General features: G+C 34.1%; 1 protein-coding gene across 1 annotated transcript in view; it reads left to right on the top strand.

The window, feature by feature from the left end:
• Window positions 1-20,110, top strand: part of LOC123616192 (uncharacterized) — a 136,081-nt gene that overhangs the window by 97,471 nt on the left and 18,500 nt on the right. The window lies entirely within an intron of this gene.

Below are 20,110 nucleotides of genomic sequence, written 5' to 3'. Positions count from 1 at the left end.
AGATAGTGAATATAGTTCCCTGTGCTATACATTATAAACTTGTAGTTTATCTGTTTTATATGTATTGGTATCTGCAAATCTCAAACTCCCAATTTATCCCTTCCTACCCACTTGTCTCCCTGGTAACCATAAGTATGTTTTCTGTGTTTGTGATATTTCTGTTTTGTAAATAAGTTCAATTCTCTCTCTCTTTTTTTTTTTTTAAGATTCCACATATAAATGGTATCATATGGTATTTTTCTTTCTCTTTCTGGCTTACTTCACTTAGAATGACATTCTCTAGGTCCATCCATGTTCCTGCAAATGGCATTATTTTATTTTATTTTTTACAGCTGAGTAGTATTCCATTGTATAAATATGCTACAACTTCTTTATCCAGTCATCTGTCGATGGACATTCAGGTTGTTTCCATATCTTGGCTATTGTAAATAGTGCTGCTATGAACATCGGGGTGCATGTATCTTTTTGAGTTAGGTTCCCTCTCAATATATGCCCAGGAGTGGGATTGCTGGATCATATGATAAGTCCTTTGAGGAATCTCCACACTGTTTTCCATAATGGCTGCATCAAACTATATTCCCATCAGCAGTGTAGGAGGGTTCTCTTTTCTCCATACCCTCTCCAGCATTTATTATTCATGGACTTTTGAATGATGACCATTGTGACTGGTGTGAGATGATACTTCAGTGTAGTTTTGATCTGCATTTCTCTGATAATTAGCGATATCGAGCATTTTTTCATGTGCCTATTGGTCATTTGTATGTCTGAATTGGAGAATTGCTTGTTTAGGTCTTCTGCCCATTTTTGGATTAGTTGTTTTTCTCTTATTAACTTGTATGAGCTATATATTCTGGAAATTAAGCCTTGTCAGTCTCACCTTTTGCAAATATTTTCTCCCATTCCATAGGTTGTCATTTTGTTTCATTTGTGGTTCCTTTCCTGTGCAAAAGCTTGTAAGTTTAATTAGAGCCCATTTTTTTATTTTTGCTTTTATTTCTGTTGCCTGGGTAGACTGCCCTGTGAGAACATTGCTGAGATTTATGTCAGAGAATAGTTAGCCTATGTTTTCTTCTAAGAGGTTTATCGTGTCTTGTCTTAAACTTAAGTCTCTAAGCCATTTTGAGTTTAATTTTGTGTATGGTGTGAGGGAGTATTCTAACTTCATTGATTTACATGCAGCTGTCCAGTTTTCCCAACACCATTTGCTGAAGAGACTGTCTCTACTCCATTGTACGTTCTTGCCTCCTTTGTCAAAGATTAATTGACCAAAAGTTTGTGGATTTATTTCTGGGAGCTCTATTCTGTTCCATTGATCCATATGTCTGTTTTTGTACCAATACCATGCTTTTTGATTACTGTAGCTCTAGCTCTATAGTATTGTCTGAAGTCTGGAATGGTTATTCCTCCAGCTTTGTTCTTTTTCTTCAGTGATGCTTTGGCAATTCTGGATCTTTTGTGTTGCTATATAAAATTTAGCATTATTCGAGTTCTTTGAAAAATGTCCTGGGTAATTTTTGATAGGGGTTGCATTAAATCTTTAGATTGCTTTGGGTAGTATGGCCATTTTAACAGTATTAATTCTTCCAATCCAAGAACATCAGATATATTTCCATTTCTTTAAGTCATCATTAATTTCCTTAATCAATGTTTTGTAGCTTTCTGCATATATGTCTTTCACTTCCTTGGTCAGGTTAATTCCTAAGTATTTTATTTTTTTTGATGTAATTTTAAAAGGGATTGTTTGTTTACTTTCCTTTTCTGATATTTCATTATTAGTGTAAAGAAATGCCACTGATTTCTGTATGCTGATGTTGTATCCTGCTACCTTGCCAAATTCTTTTATTATCTCATAGTTTTTGTGGGGGGCCTTTAAGGTTTTCTATATATAGTATCATGTCATCTTCATATAATGACAATTTTACCTCTTTTCTTCCATTTTAGATCACTTTTCTTTTTCCTGCCTGATTGCTGTGCCTAGGACTTCCAAGAATATGATGAATAGAAGTAGTGAGAGTGGGCATCCTTGACTTGTTCCAGATTTTAGCATAAAGGGTCTCAGCTTTTCACTGTTGAGAACTATGCTGGCTGTAGGTTTGTCATAAATAGGTTTTATTATGTTGAGATATGTTCCCTCTATACCCACTTTGGTAAGAGTTTTATCATAAATGAGTTGTTGAATTTTATCAAATGTGTTCTGTGCATCTATTGAGATGATCATGTGATTTTTATTCCTTTCTCTTGTTAACGTTGTGTATCACATTGATTAATTTGTGTATGTTGAACCATCCTTGTGTCCCTGGGATGAACCCAATTTGATCATGGTGTATGACCTTTTTCATGTGTTGTTGCATTCTGTTTGTTAATATTTCGTTGAGGATTTTTGCATTTACGTTCATCAGTGATATTAGCCTACAGCTTATTTTTTGGTAGTGTCTTTGGCTTTGGTATCAGGTGATAGTAGCTTCATAGAATGAGTTTGTGCATATTCCCTCCTCTTCAAAATTTTGGAAGAGTTTGAGAAGGATTGGTATGAGCTCTTCAATGTATGTTTGAAAGAATTCCCCAGTGAAGCCATCTGGTCCTGGACTTTTGTTTACAGGGAGATTTTTTTATTGCTGACTCTGTTTCACTCCTAGTGATTGGTCTGTTCAAGTGATCTATTTCTTTTTGATTCAGTTTTAGTGGAATGTATGTTTCTAGAAACTTGTCCATTTCTTCTAAGTTTTCTCTTTTCTTCTTGGTTAGCCTAGCCAGAGGTTTGTCAATTTTGTTTACTCTTTCAAAAAACCAGCTCTTGGTTTGATTGATTTTTTTCTATTGTTTTTAAATCTCTGTTTTCTTTCTTTCCTCCCTGATCTTTATTATTTCTTTCCTTCTGCTGACTTTAGGTTTTGTTTGTTCTTCTTTTTCTAATTCTTTTAGGTGATAGGTTAGGTAGTTTGAGATTGTTCTTCTTTTTTGAGGAAAGCCTGTATTGCTATAAACTTCCCTCTTAGGATTGTTTTTACTGCATCTGATAGATTTTGTGTGGTTGTGTTTTCATTGTTGTCTCAAGGTATTTTTTAATTTCTTCCTTGATTTTATCATTGACCTGTTGGTTTTTTAGTAGCATGTTGTTTTGTCTCTATACTATCATTTTTTTCTCATTTGTTTTTCTGTGGTTAATTTCTAGTTTCATGCCATTGTGGTCATAGAAGATGCTTGAAATAATTTCTATCTTAAATTTGTTGAGGCTTCTTTTGTGCCCGAGTATGTGGTCTATCCTAGAGAAAGTTCCGTGAGGACCTGAAGAATGTAGATTCTGTTTTGTGGGGATGTAATGTCCTAAAAATATCAACCAAGTCCAACTATTCTAAACTATAAGCCTTTTGGTAATCTTTCTTCTTAATAAAAGTTTTAAATCTTGAAAACCAATTTTAACATTGATATTTTAAAACCTTCTCTATCAAGTCATGTGTTGAGGTTTTTCACTGAATTTATTTCAATTAGTGGCATAATGTTTATCCTTCTCATGAAGGTCATCAAGTAACCTGAAAATGTCAAACATTCACTACAGAGTTCTGTGACTCTGTTATTGCTATGTTTATCTATATCTTTTCAATCATTTTCTCATCCTGCTCCCCTTAAACATCCCTGGGTTTCCAACTACAATCCAGACAGCTTTAGGAAACAGCTGAGAGAGCCTGACTTGGAATGTAACAAAGAGGAATTGTTGGACTGGAGAATGACAAAGATTTTGTAGATGAGACTCCTACTCTGGTTCTCTGCAGTGAGCAGACTGCACTTAGATTAACAACAGATTGTTGGTAGATACGGCTTTCTTACCACAAATCTATATCAGATACAAAATTTGATGTAGAAATTGCCCTATAAATGATGACTACCAATTCACACATAACTGATTTGACATCTCTGGAAGTATAATTCAAAACAAATTTAAATTCTTAACTTTTTCAAAGTAGCTTGAAAATATTTTATTAGTATTTAGTTGATTTTTTTAGTTTCAAGACTGATATTACACATTAAAATTGAAAAACCCCATTGTAGGAGACAAAATGTGATACAATTTTAGTTATTTTGTAGACTGCTTTTAATTCATTTATAATTTAGTTATTTTGTCTAATAAATGCTTAAACTTTAATTAACTACATATTTTCGTTTCATACAAGTACCACTAATTCTGGTGATGTCACTTGAGTTTCCCATACCTAAGTCAATTCATTATTACATATTGTTTGCATGGTCTTGAGAAAGGAAGTGGAAGCTAGTTTATAAAGCTGTTCTTTCTCATCTTCTATTTCCTCTCATGTATCTTCTTACCTTCTGAGGAGAGACTAGTTTTAGTAAACACTGAATGGAAATTAAATAACTCTTCAAAGAGAGGTTTGATTAGTCTCTGCAATGGTCATGCTAGATTGAACCAGAAGACCTGAATTGAGGTCTTGTATAAACCATCATATCTCAGCACAAGGTAATTTCAGCATCTGTTCTGTTGGGAGTTGGAAAGTTACTTTTGTACAAGTATCTACCGGCCAATAGAGCCTGGATCAGATGAGTAAGATTTTATTTTATTCTATTTTATCTCCTTTATTTACACTCTCCCAAGCTTCTATTGCCTCTTTCTGGCATTGAAAGCCTGCTGCATTCATATGAGATTCTTCCATTCCAAGTCTCCAACCTTATTAAACTCATTCTTTTTGCAAAGGACTGAAAAGTTTGTATTTAAGATTTTTTATATCAAGTCTCTTTCAAAGTCAAGATTCTCAATTCTGTTTATATTTAATGTTAGCAAGTTGTAAATCTGATTATCTTACTAAAACTATTCACACAAAAGTATGAATACAGTTTAATCTTCCTGTATCTATCATCATGTTTCAAAGAAGTGCTTTAAGTAAAATGTAAGGGGAAGAGGGTAATAGGGATAAAGACAGCAGCTCATCATTCCTACTGATTTGTCTATTAAACATTTCATCTAGCAGAAGAGTATGTGTAATCTATGTGTTATTTCATAGTTTGCAACTAAACATTTATTTCATGGGCCTCTCTTTAATGTCAGAAATTACTGTAGTCCCACAAAACCTTCAGTTGAGATGGAAAGTACTTTGTCATAATAAACTAATAGTTGAAATCTGACTAATATAAAAGCCAGCCAGCTTTTCACTTTCTTAGCTATGAATATAATGGTCTTTCCACCATTATTTCATGTGTAACTGAACTGTTTGAAAGAAGGTATCTTTACTGTAGCCAACCTGAGAAAATAATGAGCAAAAAGAAATAAGATAATTTCTTGAGCTTTCTCAAAAGGACTATTTCAGAAACTATTTACTATTTACTTTAAAGCTTAACTTGGATTTTAAGCTCTCAAATGGAAACCAAAACTGAAAGGACATCAAATCCATACATTCTTAAAAAATGTCACCAAATGAGTTAATTGGGGGGGGGATTTTTATGCTTGAAATTGAATGACTGTTTTTTTCCTTGAAGCTGTACAAAATTTGACAATACAAATTTATCAGTTCATCTGGAAATCCCAGAAATCTTTTTTTCCCAAATAAGATTATTTTAATTTCAGAAATCTTAAGAAGTGCATATAAATTTAGCCAATAATCTAAAACTATTTATGGATAAACTATAGATTATCTTTCATTAAAATTCTGTTAGTCTCACAATGTTATTCAAGATCCCAGGATATCTATTGAAAAGTTAGTTGTGAAGAGTATTAAATCCCCTTAAACGTTTCAAGAAACATAAAAAAAAAATCTAATAACTTCTGACACTCCATGACTAATCAAGACCTAAATACTTAGGCTTTTATTTATTTTCGTCATAGCATCTGTCTACCTGTTATTGGTCCCATGCCAGAAACTTGCACATTTGGTAACATTCAAATGTATTAATGATTCAGAATATTCTACTCACTTTGGGGCACATTGACCATCTATTTCCACTCTGTTGATTTTGATTCTGCCCTAGTATATGCTAAATTTTTTAAACAGTTACTTCCTAGGTGTCCAGAATTTTCCTTCTATCTCTTTGACTTTCTTTTTGATGTCCTCTGCTACTTGCTTATCATTTGACCATTTCATAAGTATCTGTGCTCTGCTAAGTTTCATCCTAGGTTGTCATCTTTTAATACTAGATGGAAATCTTGGATTGTGTAATTCTTTCCAGTGGATTAAATAACTCCATATGTGCTGATCATTTTCTAATTTCCATTTCTAGCACACAGTGCTTTCCTGAGCCCTGGATCCTAGATCCTTATACCTTACTGCAAACTAAGCATATCTACTCCAGGATGCCACAGGCAAATGTCTAAAATATCATCTTTATTATCCTGTTTCGTTCAAACCATACCCTCTTCTGTTTCTTAATGATATGAATTGATTCATATGTAGCCAAAGCCACTAATATTTTTTTTATTGTTGCCAGAGCTCTTGGTAAGATTCTTTATTTTATTATTTTTTATTAAAGTATAGTTAGTTACAATGTGTCAATTTCTGGTATACAGCACAATGTCCCAGTCATGAATATACATACATATATTTGTTTTTATATTATTTTTCATTAAAGATTTTACAAGATATTGAATATAGTTCCCTGTGATGTACCGGAGAAATTTGTTTTTCTAATCTATTTTTTTTACATATAGGGGCTAACATTTTGAAATCTCAAACTCCCAAATTGATCCCATTGTAAACCATAAGATTGTTTACTATGTCTGCAAGTCCGTTACTGTTTTGTAGATGAGTTCATTAGTGTCCTCTTTTCTTTCTTTTACTTTTTTTAGATTCCATATATAAGTGATGTGATATATGGTATTTTTCTTTTCCTTTCTGGCTTACTTCACTTAGATGGACCTAGAGATCATCATTCTATGTTGCTGCAAATGGCATTATTTTATTATTTTTAATGGCTGAGTAGTATTCCATCATATAAATATACCACAACTTCTTTATCCAGTCATCTGTCGATGGACATTTAGGGTGTTTCCATGTCTTGGTTATTGTATATATTGCTGCTGTGAACATTGGCGGGCATGTATCTTTTTGAATTAGGTTCTCTCTTGATATATGCCCAGAAGTAGGATTGCTGGATCATATGGTAAGTCTTTTGAGGAATCTCCACACTGTTTCCCATAATGGCTGCACCAAACTGCATTCCCATCAGAAGTGTAGGGTGGTTCCCTTTTCTCCACACCCTCTTCAGTATGTATTGTTCATGGATTTTTGAATGATGGCCATTGTGTCTGGTGTGATGTGATACCTCATTGCAGTTTTGATTTGCGTTTCTCTGATAATTAGTGATATGGAGCATTTTTTCATGTGCCTATTGGTCATTTGTATGTCTGAATTGAAGCATTGCTTGTTTAGGTCTTCTGCCCATTTTTGGATTGGATTTTCTTTTTTTTTCCCTTATTAACTTGTGTGAGCTGTTTGTATATTCTGGAAATTAAGCCTTTGTCAGTCACATCCTTTGCAAATATTTTCTCCCATTCCTTAGTCTATCCTTCTGTTTTGCTTATGGTTTCCTTTCCTGTGCAAAAGCTTATAAGTTTAGGTCCCATTTGTTGGTTTTTGCTTTTATTTCCATTGCCTGGGTAGACTGCTCTAGGAGAACATTGCTAAGATTTATGCCAGAGGATAGTTTGCCTATGTTTTCTTCTAGGAGGTTTATAGTATCTTGCCTTATGTTTAAGTCTTTAAGTCATTTTGAGTTTATTTTTGTGTATGGGGTGAGGAAGTATTCTCACTTCATTGATTTACATGCAGCTGTCCAGTTTTCCCAACACCATTTGCTGAAAAGACTGTCTTTATTCCATTGTATGTTCTTACCTCTTTTGTCAAAGATTAACCATAGATCTGTGGGTTTATTTCTGGGCTCTCTATTCTGTTCCATTGATCCGTATGTCTGTTTTTATGCCAACATTGTGCTGTTTTGATTACTGTAGCTCTGTAGTATTGTCTGAAGTCTGTGATAATTGCTTTGGCAATACTGAGTCTTTTGTGATTCCATATAAAATTTTAGGACTATTTGTGCTAATTCTTTGAAAAATGTCCTGGGTTTTGAAAAGTGTCCCTAATGATAGGGATCACATTAAATCTGTAGATTGCCTTGGTCAGTATGGCCATTTTAGCAATATTGATTCTTACAATCCAAGAGAATGGGATATCCATTTCTTTAAGTCATCTTTAATTTCCTTCATCAGTGTTTTGTAGTTCTCCATGTATAAGTCTTTCACCTCCTTGGTCAGATTTATTCCTAAGCATTTTATTGTTTTGGATGAGATTTTAAAAGGGATTGTTTCTTTACTTTCTTTTTCTGTTGTTTCATTGTTAGTGTAAAGAAATGCCACTGATTTCTGTATGTTAATCTTGTATCCTGCTACCTTGCTGAATTCTTTTATCAGCTCTAGTAGTTTTTTGTGGAGTTTTTTGGGTTTTCTATATGTAGTATCATGTCATCCACAAAAAATTGTTACAAAGCCACTAATTCTTGACCACTTTTTTCCCCTCCCACTAGTCTTGGTATCATTCTTGAGCACTTTTTTTCCCTCAGCCCCAATATCTAAACAGTACTTATTCAAAAGTACTGCCGCTACTATGATCCATGTTCTGTGCTTGTATACTCTTAGCAAAATATAGCGGGAGAAAAACATGAAGCTACACTAAAAATACTTATTTTAATTTTGTGCCTACAAACGCAAAATGGACCCTTTAAAATACACAATAGACACACAGGAAGTGGCCAGTCCACTCTCTGGACCACTCTTCTGGGTGACTATTTTATATTCCTCCTCTCCCCTCAGATCATATCAGTGGCTTTACCATTGTCATTCACCCAATTGTTTTGCTTCCTTCTTCACTGAGAAAATTGAATCCGTGAGAATTCTGCAAATTCTAATAACTACAACTATTTAATTGCCAACATAGGCAATCATGTTCTCTGCCTTATAGTCTTTGATCTTACATGAAATTTCTACTCTCTAATGAAAAACAATCTCCATTCATGCATGAGATTCAATATTCTCTCACCTACCTGAAAGATACTGCTTTAGGACTTCTTTCTTTTTACTACAACATCAAATTTTCACTCTGACATTTTTTTCATAAGCACACAAGCATTCGTACTTCTCTTGATAACATTCTCCTGGCAGTTACTGCCCCCCCCTTTATTTTTTTTTTTTACTCTACTTGGATCCTTTTCAGTGAGTTGTGTATACATTCTTCCTCCAATTCCTCTCCTCACCTGCTCTCTTAAATCCAGTTTACTTCACTCTGCAGAGACTGCTCTTGTCAGGGTTATGTACTGCTTGAGCTAAATCAGTACTTGACATAGTTGACCACTTCCTCCTCCTTGATCCGTTTCCCCACTTGGCTTCACTTTGTCTCAGTGTTCACTCTGCCTCAGTGTCCTTTGTAGATTCTTCCCTTCTCCAAGCTCTTAATATTTTGTGCATTTTCTGTAAATATATGAATTTTTATAATATAAAGCATTTTCATGAAATATACTATGCCTATATAATTAATGTGTCAAAAATGGTATAGTCATGTATTGATGAAAACCTGTCAAAGTTACTGAAAAAATTTAAAACTAAAGGTTATCTTAGAAAAGGAATTTCTGTGACTTTTTATCACTGCCCAAAATGACAAGTTAAATTTGTGACATTGTAGTCATGGAATTATTCAAACTTTTTCTGATAACAAATCAAAGCCATTCAATCAAATACATACTGTGGTTGAAATGCAGAACTATTTCCAATATAAGTTGGACTGAATTGATAAATTAGGACTTGAGAGCTTTACTTTTTATTATCAAATCAGTGACTTTTCCAGTTTCACCAATAATAATGTTCTCAGATTACATTAGTGGGAAATTTAATTTTACCCACTCATAACATACTTTCTCTGTGTGCCACTGGACATAATTTAGTAGATATCATTTTAATTTTCATTTTGAAAATGCATTCCATTGTAATGTCCATATTTAAAAATGAAATAGAACACTTAACCAACTACTATAAAATTTTTCAGTGATATGATCAAGCCATGAAAATTAGAAGTCAGTGTTCCAATGTGTGTTCACCTATTTACTACTAAAATGCTGGAACATCCTAAGATGGGATGCCATGTGTTTATCAGATTTTGTAACACCACCTCATTAATCAAGAACACATCACATGGTGAAATAGTCTCCACTGGCAAAATTCTTGAGGGAAATGTTGAAAAATATCAGTTATTTTGGCATATTCTCAGTTCTCTAGCATCCTTTGGTAAAAAAAAAAAAAAATCACATTAAGGCATTTGACTGGCTTTTCATACTCTTCACTTGTGAGGTCTACACTTTGAAACCTGCAGTATCCAGAGACTTTTCACAGTGCGGGAATCTAGTGCTTCCCGAGGCCCGGCCGCCCCGGCGCCCCTGCCCGGGGCCCTGTTGCAGGAATACTCCTGTGACCGGCTTCCCGGTGCTGGTGAGTGACTGGTGACTCAACAGACTGTACCTCCCATACCTCAGAGGGTCAGGCCCAGCGGCACAGTCCCTGGGCCAAGCTTACCGTCTCACCTTTCTGCCTTTGAAAGGTAACTGCTGGCAGGGAATCCCAAGATGTCCCTGATCTTAGACTGTCGAGATGCCTATGTCTGTGTTTTCCTTTCTCTGCTCTCTGTCAGTCCCAGCCAGTCCCACGTCTAATTACTGTGCTGACAGACTCCTGAACTTCTATTTTCTGCCAGGATATCTTCTGCAACTACATCCTCATATATCAAGCTGAGTACTTGACATTTCTTCTAGTGTGTGAAAGACTTTCAGATTTATCATGTCCAAAATTAGACTGGTGCTTTCTCCTGGAAACAGTCTTCATCCCACCTGCCCCGTCTCAGTCGGGATCACAGCTTTCCAGTTGCACAGGGAATTAGAGCCATCCTTATTTTTCATACCACTCACCCAATACATCAGAAACTCCTGTTGCCCGTAACTTCAACTAACCTCAAACTATATGAATTATCTAATCCCTGCACACTGCCTCTTCTGTTATTGCCCAAAGTCTTCTCTGATCAAGGTTACTGTTACAGCTTCCTGATAGATTTTTGTGCTACTACACCTGCCCTCTGATAGTTTTTTTCTCAAAATATTAGGGTGATTGTTTTAAAATATCAGTTTGAGTTTGTCACTCCTCTGTTTAAACTATGCAGTGATTCTCCTTTTCACTAAGATTAGCAGCCAAAGTCCATACAGTGGCCTACAGGCTATGTTGTCCTGTTAGCCCCAAACCCTCTGACCTGCTCTGGTTTCTCTCCATTCAGTGACTCAGTTCCAGCCACACTGTTACCCTTGCTCTTTATGAATGCTCTAGGCCAGCTCTCGCCTGATGGCCTTGCTGTATGGCTGTTTATTATTTTTTTCCTATAGTGCTTGTGGTTTTCCCATAGAATATTGTTTATCACTGAAAACCCCCGAAAAAAATGCACAGCAAAGCTTCTTTCCTAGATCATAGTCAAGATTTAGGTACTATTAGACTTAATGAATGTCAACTATTTAGACAGAAGAAAAATTGTTAAATATTTCAGCACTGATGAGGCTGGAACTGTCTTGTATACAATGTATTCTATTGTATACAATAGAATAAGCACTTCATCTCTGAATAGTCACAGCTAACATCTTTTTTTTTTCATCTTGCCAAAGGAATTCTGTCTGTGCATTCCCTCTGTGCCTCCTTTTTCTACAACCTCACTCACCCATCACCCCACCATACCTCTGCCCCTTTTCCAACTCCTGCAGAGTCTACTTTGTGTTAGTTAAGGATTTGAGGCATTAGATGTCTTAAAAGGGTAAAACCAGGGTAAAGGAGATAAAGTGACAGGATTTCAGAGCTGAGAGGAAAGGAAGAGAGCGTAGCCCCAAGTGCAAAAGCAATTATACATTATCTTACTGATAGAAAGGAGAAGAGATATAAGCCTAAACCTTTAGGCTAAGAAAATGTTTCCACATTTTGCTTGTTTCAGAGAGGGATGAAGATGAAAAAAGAACCACAGGCATAACTGCCAGGTGTATTGAAATGGATAAGAAGTAAAATAAACTTAAAAAGAAATACTGTTGACTAAGGATTTGGACCACTTTCAAGGGGTTCTCAAAGTACAAGTAAAGCATTATAGTATTTAAGCGTAATTTTCAGTTGTCACATGTGATTGATTTTTATACTTAAATTTTTTTTGCCATCTTGGATGTAGAGATTAGTTCATTTCATAATTAAAACTTGAATGGGGTCCTGTACTGACCACTGATGATAGTTTATGTATTTAAGTTTTATTTTCATTATCTGTATGATTCACAATGCATACAGGTGGAAATCCTTCCCTTTTATCATATATGTGCTTAAATGAAGTAGATTGGCCATATAGTATTCATACAAAATCACATTTATATAACAAAGAGTGGAATGCAGTCATATAACCTCTCTATATCATTTTATATACTATGAATTATATATAATATACAAATAGATTGATATGTACCTTTGAATAGCCTTATGAAACACGCAGTGATGTTTTGTGAACACATTTTACGTAATACGAACTGTATAGCTTCTCAGTCTGCGATAATGACTGTTTTCCCCCAATGTAATGTAGACTGATAAAAAATGTGAAAAATTAAAGATAACATAAATATTCCAGCGTTTTATTATTAAATATGATACACATGAAGATACATTTTGGTAAGTACAGTAAGGCAAATATTGCATAAGGAAAAGAATTTTAAGATTGTGCAAGTTTATTGAAAGTGAAATTATGAATGAAATGTTAACTCCCCACTTTATATGCCTGCGTGGACACTTTGAATGGATAAAATGTTTCATATTTGTTTTCTTCTACTTTCTCATGTCTATTAATTAAAATCTATTCCTCTTATACTTTTTTATGTTTAAGATGGGTTTTTATTTTTCTTCAGTCTTTTTTTTTCCCTGAGCTTGATCAAAAGTAGATCCCTTTCTAGTTTGTCCCTTTTTGTACTTAGGTTTAAAATTTATTGTTCCAGATGTTTTCATCAACTGAAATGCTGTTATTTGCATTTCTGTTTTCTTAAGGAGGTTAAGATGTAGCTTATTTTTCTCTGTTCCTGTTCCTTTGGGGATTGATCTTTCATGTTCATGAGTTTTTTTGGTCTCTATTGTGAAGTACAATTTCTTTTTTTTTTTAAACATTTTTTATTGATTTATAATCATTTTACAATGTGTCAAATTCCAGTGTTCAGCACAATTTTTCAGTTATTTATGGACATATACACACTCATTGTCACATTTTTTTTCTCTGTGAGTTATCATAACATTTTGTGTATATTTCCCTTATTCAACAAAGTTAGTGGTAGGTGGTGAGAGAATGGCTTGACCTGTGTTGTTTGTTTCCTTTACATTACTGTAGGATGTTGGCGTTCCCTTCAGACCTTATCGTCCTTCCTTTTCTATTTACGTGATTATTCCCCAGAATCCGAGTTTCTACCAGGCTGCCACCTTCATTCCTGGGCACTTTCAAGAGCTTTCATCGTGCCACCAAGTCACAATATCTTCATTTGACGTTGAGTCCTGGTCATTGTCTCTGTGGAGGCAGGTTTTCCTGTCCTTTTAAATTTATTCTTTAGCCCCAGCTCTCCTTTTTTAAAAATCTAAGACTCTCAGGGCTCCTCTTCCCCATCTGGTTGATTTGAAGTTTTGAATATTCTGTCTCCTAATAATGTTGAAGTCATAAGTTGTGTATGAACTTATTTGTATTACTTTTATGTATTACTCTCAAATTTAAGTATTTTGAAGGATGAATGCATTGAGCTTGATTTAAGCAGCTACCATTAACCTTTGAAAATATTTTCAGTACCATGTTCATCAATATTTCAAGATTTTAAAGTGACATATAAGCTTGCATCTTACTTATTAAACTATCCAGTCTAGGCTTGATTGATGGCAACATGACTCAGGATTATATACATCTGCTAGGGATTGAATGTTTATGTCCTTCCCAAATTTGTACTTCCATATAGTAAAGCCCTAGCCCCCAGTGTGGCTATATTTGAAGATAGGACCTCTAAGGAAGTAACTAAGGGTAAATGAGATTATAAGGATGGTGGTCTGGTCTGATGGGATTAGTGTCCCTATAAGAAGGGATACCCGAGCTTGCACCACTCTCAGTCCCTCTCTGCACACTTGAACCAAGAAAAGGGCAGGACATAGCAAGAATAAGTCAGGAAGTGTTCTCACCAGCAACCTAATAGGCTGGAACATTGATCTTGGACTTTAGTCTCTAGAACTGTGAGAAAATAAGTCTCCGTAGTTTAAACAACAGAATTTTGTATGGAAGTCCTAGGAATTAATACAATATCTAAATTACTTCTTTTTTATTTTAGTAACACCTTTGAGAAGTTTCAAAAGGTATATTGATGTGAAGAAAAGATTTTTAAATCAAGATATTTCTTTTTAATTATTATCCAAAAGGAAGCATGTGATGCCATATTTTCAGTAGTCATCGGCATTCATTAATTGCTGCTTCTAAAGATTTATTTTCTAAAGGTATAGCTAAAAATAAATTACAATAAAATAGATTACAAATTCAGAAATTTAATTCATTAATTATCTTCAGATAGAAATTAAAATTTTTAAATTTTTTATTCACATCTATAAGTTGTCACCTAATGTTGTAGGTGAGCAATATCAAAATTATAAATGTGATAGGTTGATAATTGCTGCTCAGTTATGGAGCATGTTATTATGTAACATCAGTAGAAGCTAGAACTATTTGTTCCAGGCTTTATTTTAATTTTTTCTGCAAAATTGACCTTAAAACATGTTGCATTAATTCTTTTCATATAGTTTTAAAACTAATAATTCCAAATCTAGCTGCCAATATTACACTTCTTAAAAGTTGGGGGCCACAATGGTTTTGTATCCAATAGATACATCTAAACTATGATTTATAAAGCTGAGAAAAATAAATCAATTATCTCTTAGCTGATTATATTTATATCTGTATTGTATAAACTAATCATACACTGCCATCATTTGCCATCAAATTTCATGCTGACCAATGTAAAAAGTGAAGGCTATGAAGTTCAGTGCACAGTAAACATTGAATTATATAATTTCTAACTCAAATAAAAATTTCAACTATTGCAGGTTTCACGAATAATCCAGTATCAATTGAAAAACCAATTCAAGTTTAAAATACTCTTTGCATTTTATGTATCTGTACTTGAGCATGTATATGTGTATGCCTTTGTGCATACACACTTGCCCTTTGCATCTGTTCCATTCCATAGCTTTGTTATATTTTCATGTTCTCTTTAATTTCATTTGAATTTTTGAGAAAATAATCGAAATACTAAATTAAAAGTCAGAAATCCCTTAAGACAAATATTCTTTGCATTTTCAGAAGCTGTTATATATTCAGTGTTGGATTTAGTCATTTTCACCTTTTTTTTTTTGGTATTTGGAAGAACATTGAAAGAGGTCTATATAAGAAAATAATTTGAAAAATTCATAACATTTATTATACCTGAAAATAATGAATCCAAAATTGTTTTTAAAAATCTAAAATTTGGCATAATCAGTACCTTCAAAAATGTGTTATAGAAGTAGCTTTATTTTAAAGGAAATCTTTGAAATTAAACTTAAATAGTACTGTATGTCAGCTATATCACAATCAAAAGTGAAAAATCTTTGAATAACAATACCCAGGGAAGGTTTAGCTTTTATACTTTACTGTGCAACTATTCTCTCTCAGGAGGTCAGTCTATCACAAAACATACTAAAAAGCTTTCTTGTCAATCTTTACATTTTCCTTAAAACAACTCTTTCCTTATTCTTGTTTGCCCAAGTGACATAGTTTTTGAATAGTTGATATTTCTTTGAAATCACCTTGTGTAAGTTACTACTTAGGTAAGTAAGTGTAAGGTAAAAGTAAGATTTAGCATGTGCTTTCTTTCAACTCTCATCCTCTTGAGAGTCTTTTATTAAGCCAATTTCAAAGTACAATTCTCTATTATAATTGAATTTTCTTTTATAGATAGACTGTTAGGCTGAATTGCTTTATAACTGAGGGGAGGAATATTTAGAAATGCATAAAGATAGGAAACCCTGCTTAGGAAAAATACTTAGAGAAAACAGTTATCCATTGTTAGTGTGGTTTAATGTGTCAAGACAAAGTTCTTTTTATTTTTCTCTCTCAGGTAATGTAAAATATAAGATCTGAGAATAAAAACTCTGATAAAATTGAAGTTCTGATGGATTCTTTAAGGTTTTCATGAGGAAAATGGTCTAAGTTGTCTGAATTTTTTCCTACCATAAGTTAAACCTCTTGATGTATAAGAGGTTTATCACTAAGGATATTTTGAAATTATATATATATATTTAAAATATAATTTGCATTGCTTTTAAAAGGAACATTATTAAGAAACTAATATAGAGATAATTATTTTTTCTCTTTCACTATGTGGAAAAATATTTATGAAGCCCTCACTGTTCTTTTAAGGTACAACTTTGGGCTTGATATATGGTAATACATTCAGTTCAGATACCGCATTCTCAAAATGGCCTTCCTCAGTTACTTAAAACAGCACCTCACTTCAGCTCCTCTTCAGTAAGTCTCCAAGGCATTACCTTATTTTAGTTTAGTTATAGTCCTTAACAGGAGTAGAAATGACCACATTTATCCCTTTGTTACCTCTTTCTCTCTACTAGATTTAAAGCTCCAAATGGTAGCTCCTTTGTTAACCAAGCTTGAGTGAAGCTTCTCTGGGCCCTCCTTCTGACTAGGCCTCATCTTTGGACCTTGTCTTTGCCTGCCTCCTCCAGCTGTAGCAAGAAATGTGCTCAGGCTAGCTAGAACCTCATGATCTGATCCATTGACCTGCTTTCAGCAAGAATTCTAAGTTGGTTTAGCAAAAATCCCCGTACCCTTGGTATCTCCTCTTAGTAATTTTTCATTTAGAGACTTGTTGGCTACAAATCCCCACCTGCCTTTGCTATATTTGGAGTTGAGCCTGATCTCCTGAATGATGTCTTTCTTACTGTTTGATAACGTGTCAGAATAATTTGATCATCTCAGCATCTGTAGTAGTGCCTGGCATGTAGAAAACACAGCGTGCATTTCCTGAAGGAATGTGTGAGTACCGTGACTAATAGTGATGCTAAGTATACGAGAGGTGAAGTTTATACAGATCTGTGCGTATGGAACACACTGAGGTGCGCACACATTAAAGTGGGAAAACAAAGACATCAGCACCTGAGGATCTGGAGCGGTCGCCGGAGCTTCAGTCCTGATGGCGCCTCTGAGCTGTGTGACTTCGGGCAAGTTATCAATCTCTTGGAGCTTTAGTTTCTTTGTTCATATAATTCAGTTAATAAAAGTACCTGAATGATGGAGTATTAAGGCAACAATAAATGAGTTAATACATTTGAATCCTTGAAGAAGAAGATCAAATATGCAGTCCGTATACAGTAGCTACTGTCATTAGGAGGAATATTAGCATTAATAATGCCACTGACTTGCTACAGAATATTACACCTATTAAGGGGACTATTCCATCAAATACATTTTAAGAGATTTTAGCCAATCTGAAGAAAAAAAAAAAAAAGGCAGTCTATCCATTTGAAATTTCACGTTGGTACACTAAAGATTTCTATCTGCTCTCTTTTGCTGTATCTTCTTACATTGTAACCCAGATTTCTAGACATTATCATTCTGTGCCTATAAAACTGGGATGAACACAACAATCTATCCCTTTCTCCATGCTGATGCTATAGCTGACAGGGAGTATAGAATACATTTAACTGTTTATTTTGACTCCCATAGCAAAGGTATTGTGTTGTTTCATTCAATTTTATCTCCCCAAAGTTTAAGTGCAATCATAGGATTAAGTCATTTAGAAATGGTACTTAAATTATTACCAGATACTATTGATTGGGATGGAAAGTCACTTCATTAGTGATTTAGTTATATAATATTACAAAATGAAGAACATCTTTCAGAAATGAAAATAGTTGCAGAATTAAAATGTTAAATTGTTGAAATAGGTCACAGGCATAAAGTTTAATTAAACTGAATCAGATTGTACTCTATTTTTTCATTTCCAATTTTATAGTGCATATTTGATATTTAAAGGAAAAGCATAGCACTTCATTTATAAACTGCATAATCTCCATTCTTGCTACAGTAACATTTTTAAGGAACACTTTGGGGCTAATTCAGTGTTTGTGTCCAGTGTGCTAACATGTTTTATATTATCAATTTTTTATCACTAGTCTCTAAGTTAGTTTTTTAGGGTCTTATTAAATTTCTGATCATGTCTGCAATGTATTACAGGTGCTATACTTACTGCATCTTAGAAGATGCAAAACGTTGCTTATTGTTATTGGGAATAGAATTCTGTGTAGAATCTGCTTTTGAGAGCTAGGTCTGGTGTCTCCAATGCTACTCTTGTTATACCTCGGGGATACAAAGAGAAATATAGTACAGGGGGAAAAGTGTGTCATTGGGAAATTCAGCTGTTCTATTAGCTGTGTGTTTCTGGAAAGAAGTCAGCAAACCTCTCTAAGCTATGATTTTCACATTGAAAAAAAGGCTAATGGTCTTTGTGGTCTTTTATTTTCTCTGAGTAGTATAAGAGATTAGAGGAATTGTGAAATTACCTTTACTTCCTTTGTGTTCTGGCATGGAAGAAAATTATTGTTCTATAATTTTTTGTCAATACATTTAACTTATGCAGGAGAATGTCCTGTATTTGAGACCAGATGCCTATGTCCTAGAGAAAAATTAGGAGTAGGTTTGAGAATGCCTTGTAGTTTAAAAATTAAACCTTTAGAATGGAACTTGTGAATTTCAAATAATAGAATGCATGATAATAAAATTACTACATGAAATTTGAAAATTGATATAGCCATGTCCATTGGAATAGATCCCTGGATATAGCCATTGCATTTTTTAAAATTTAAAGTCTTGCAGCAGTTTGCAATTCCTGTAGATACTGAGATAACTATTCATCCTAAGATGATTTCTGTGTATTGTGCTATGCAGTAATTAAACCACCTTCCCTATAACAAATCTATTTCTACCTCTAAACATTCCTGCAATTCACACATTTGCTGGGGACAACAGTTTTGCTGCTACCTATGTCAGATGATAAATGGTAACTAACCTCAGTCATTAACCACAGAGATCAGAGAGAAAGGTGGGGGTAATCTTTTAGGCCAGAATCCCTGCAGTTAATTTTTGATGCTAAAAGAACAAAAATGTGTGTACCATATTCATGAATAGTTCACAGTATTGTCTGTCAACATTTTCTTCTATATTTTCCCCAAGGAATTATTGTACATAAGTATATGTGAGACTTTCAGTTACAAAGCTTACTTTACTGATCAGTTTTCCTTATGCTAAAATATGTGGCATTTTAAATGCTTAACATATTCCTTTCAGGTAGTATTTGTTAAAGAAACTCAGTTTCTGGGCTAATTATGCCTGTTATAGAAAGATCTTTATAAAATGTCAGTCAGTCTCACACTTTTCAGAAATACGTCATGTTAAACAGCATCGTTTAGTACATGATGAGACAGCAGCTGCTAAAATGGGCTGCACAAAACCCAGAACTGTGTGGACACTGAAGAATGATCCCTCTTAAGCCTCTGAATCCTTTACTCCTGTTCTACTCATTTGGTTTCTTCCCAAATTGTGCTTACCCAGGAGTCTCTTATGTTTTCAGACAATGCCTTAAGTAATGCTCATGGAGAATTTTCTCCTAGAAAAAATGCAAAGTAGGCCCAGTTACTCTTTGAAATGCATAATTCTTATTGGATTAAACCTGCATTCACAGTATGATGCTCTAAGAGTACCTGGAGGTTGTATTTCCTCATTTGTGGATAGTAGGAGTAGCATTTAAAGGAGTTTAAATTCTTTCATATTTGTATGAATTCAAACCTGGAAGGAGAAACAAAAGGCACTGGAAGTATAAAATTAATGAGTTTAATTAAAACATTTTGCAATCTTTACGTATAATCCTGGTATTATGATTATTATTACTCAATTTTCATCCTGTCCTTTAAAGAGTTGGTGTTACTTCAAAAACCACTTTCAAAGAC

The sequence above is a fragment of the Camelus bactrianus genome, chromosome 2, assembly GCF_048773025.1.
Source record: "Camelus bactrianus isolate YW-2024 breed Bactrian camel chromosome 2, ASM4877302v1, whole genome shotgun sequence".
NCBI lineage: Eukaryota > Metazoa > Chordata > Mammalia > Artiodactyla > Camelidae > Camelus > Camelus bactrianus.
This window is presented reverse-complemented; position numbering and strand designations above follow the sequence as displayed.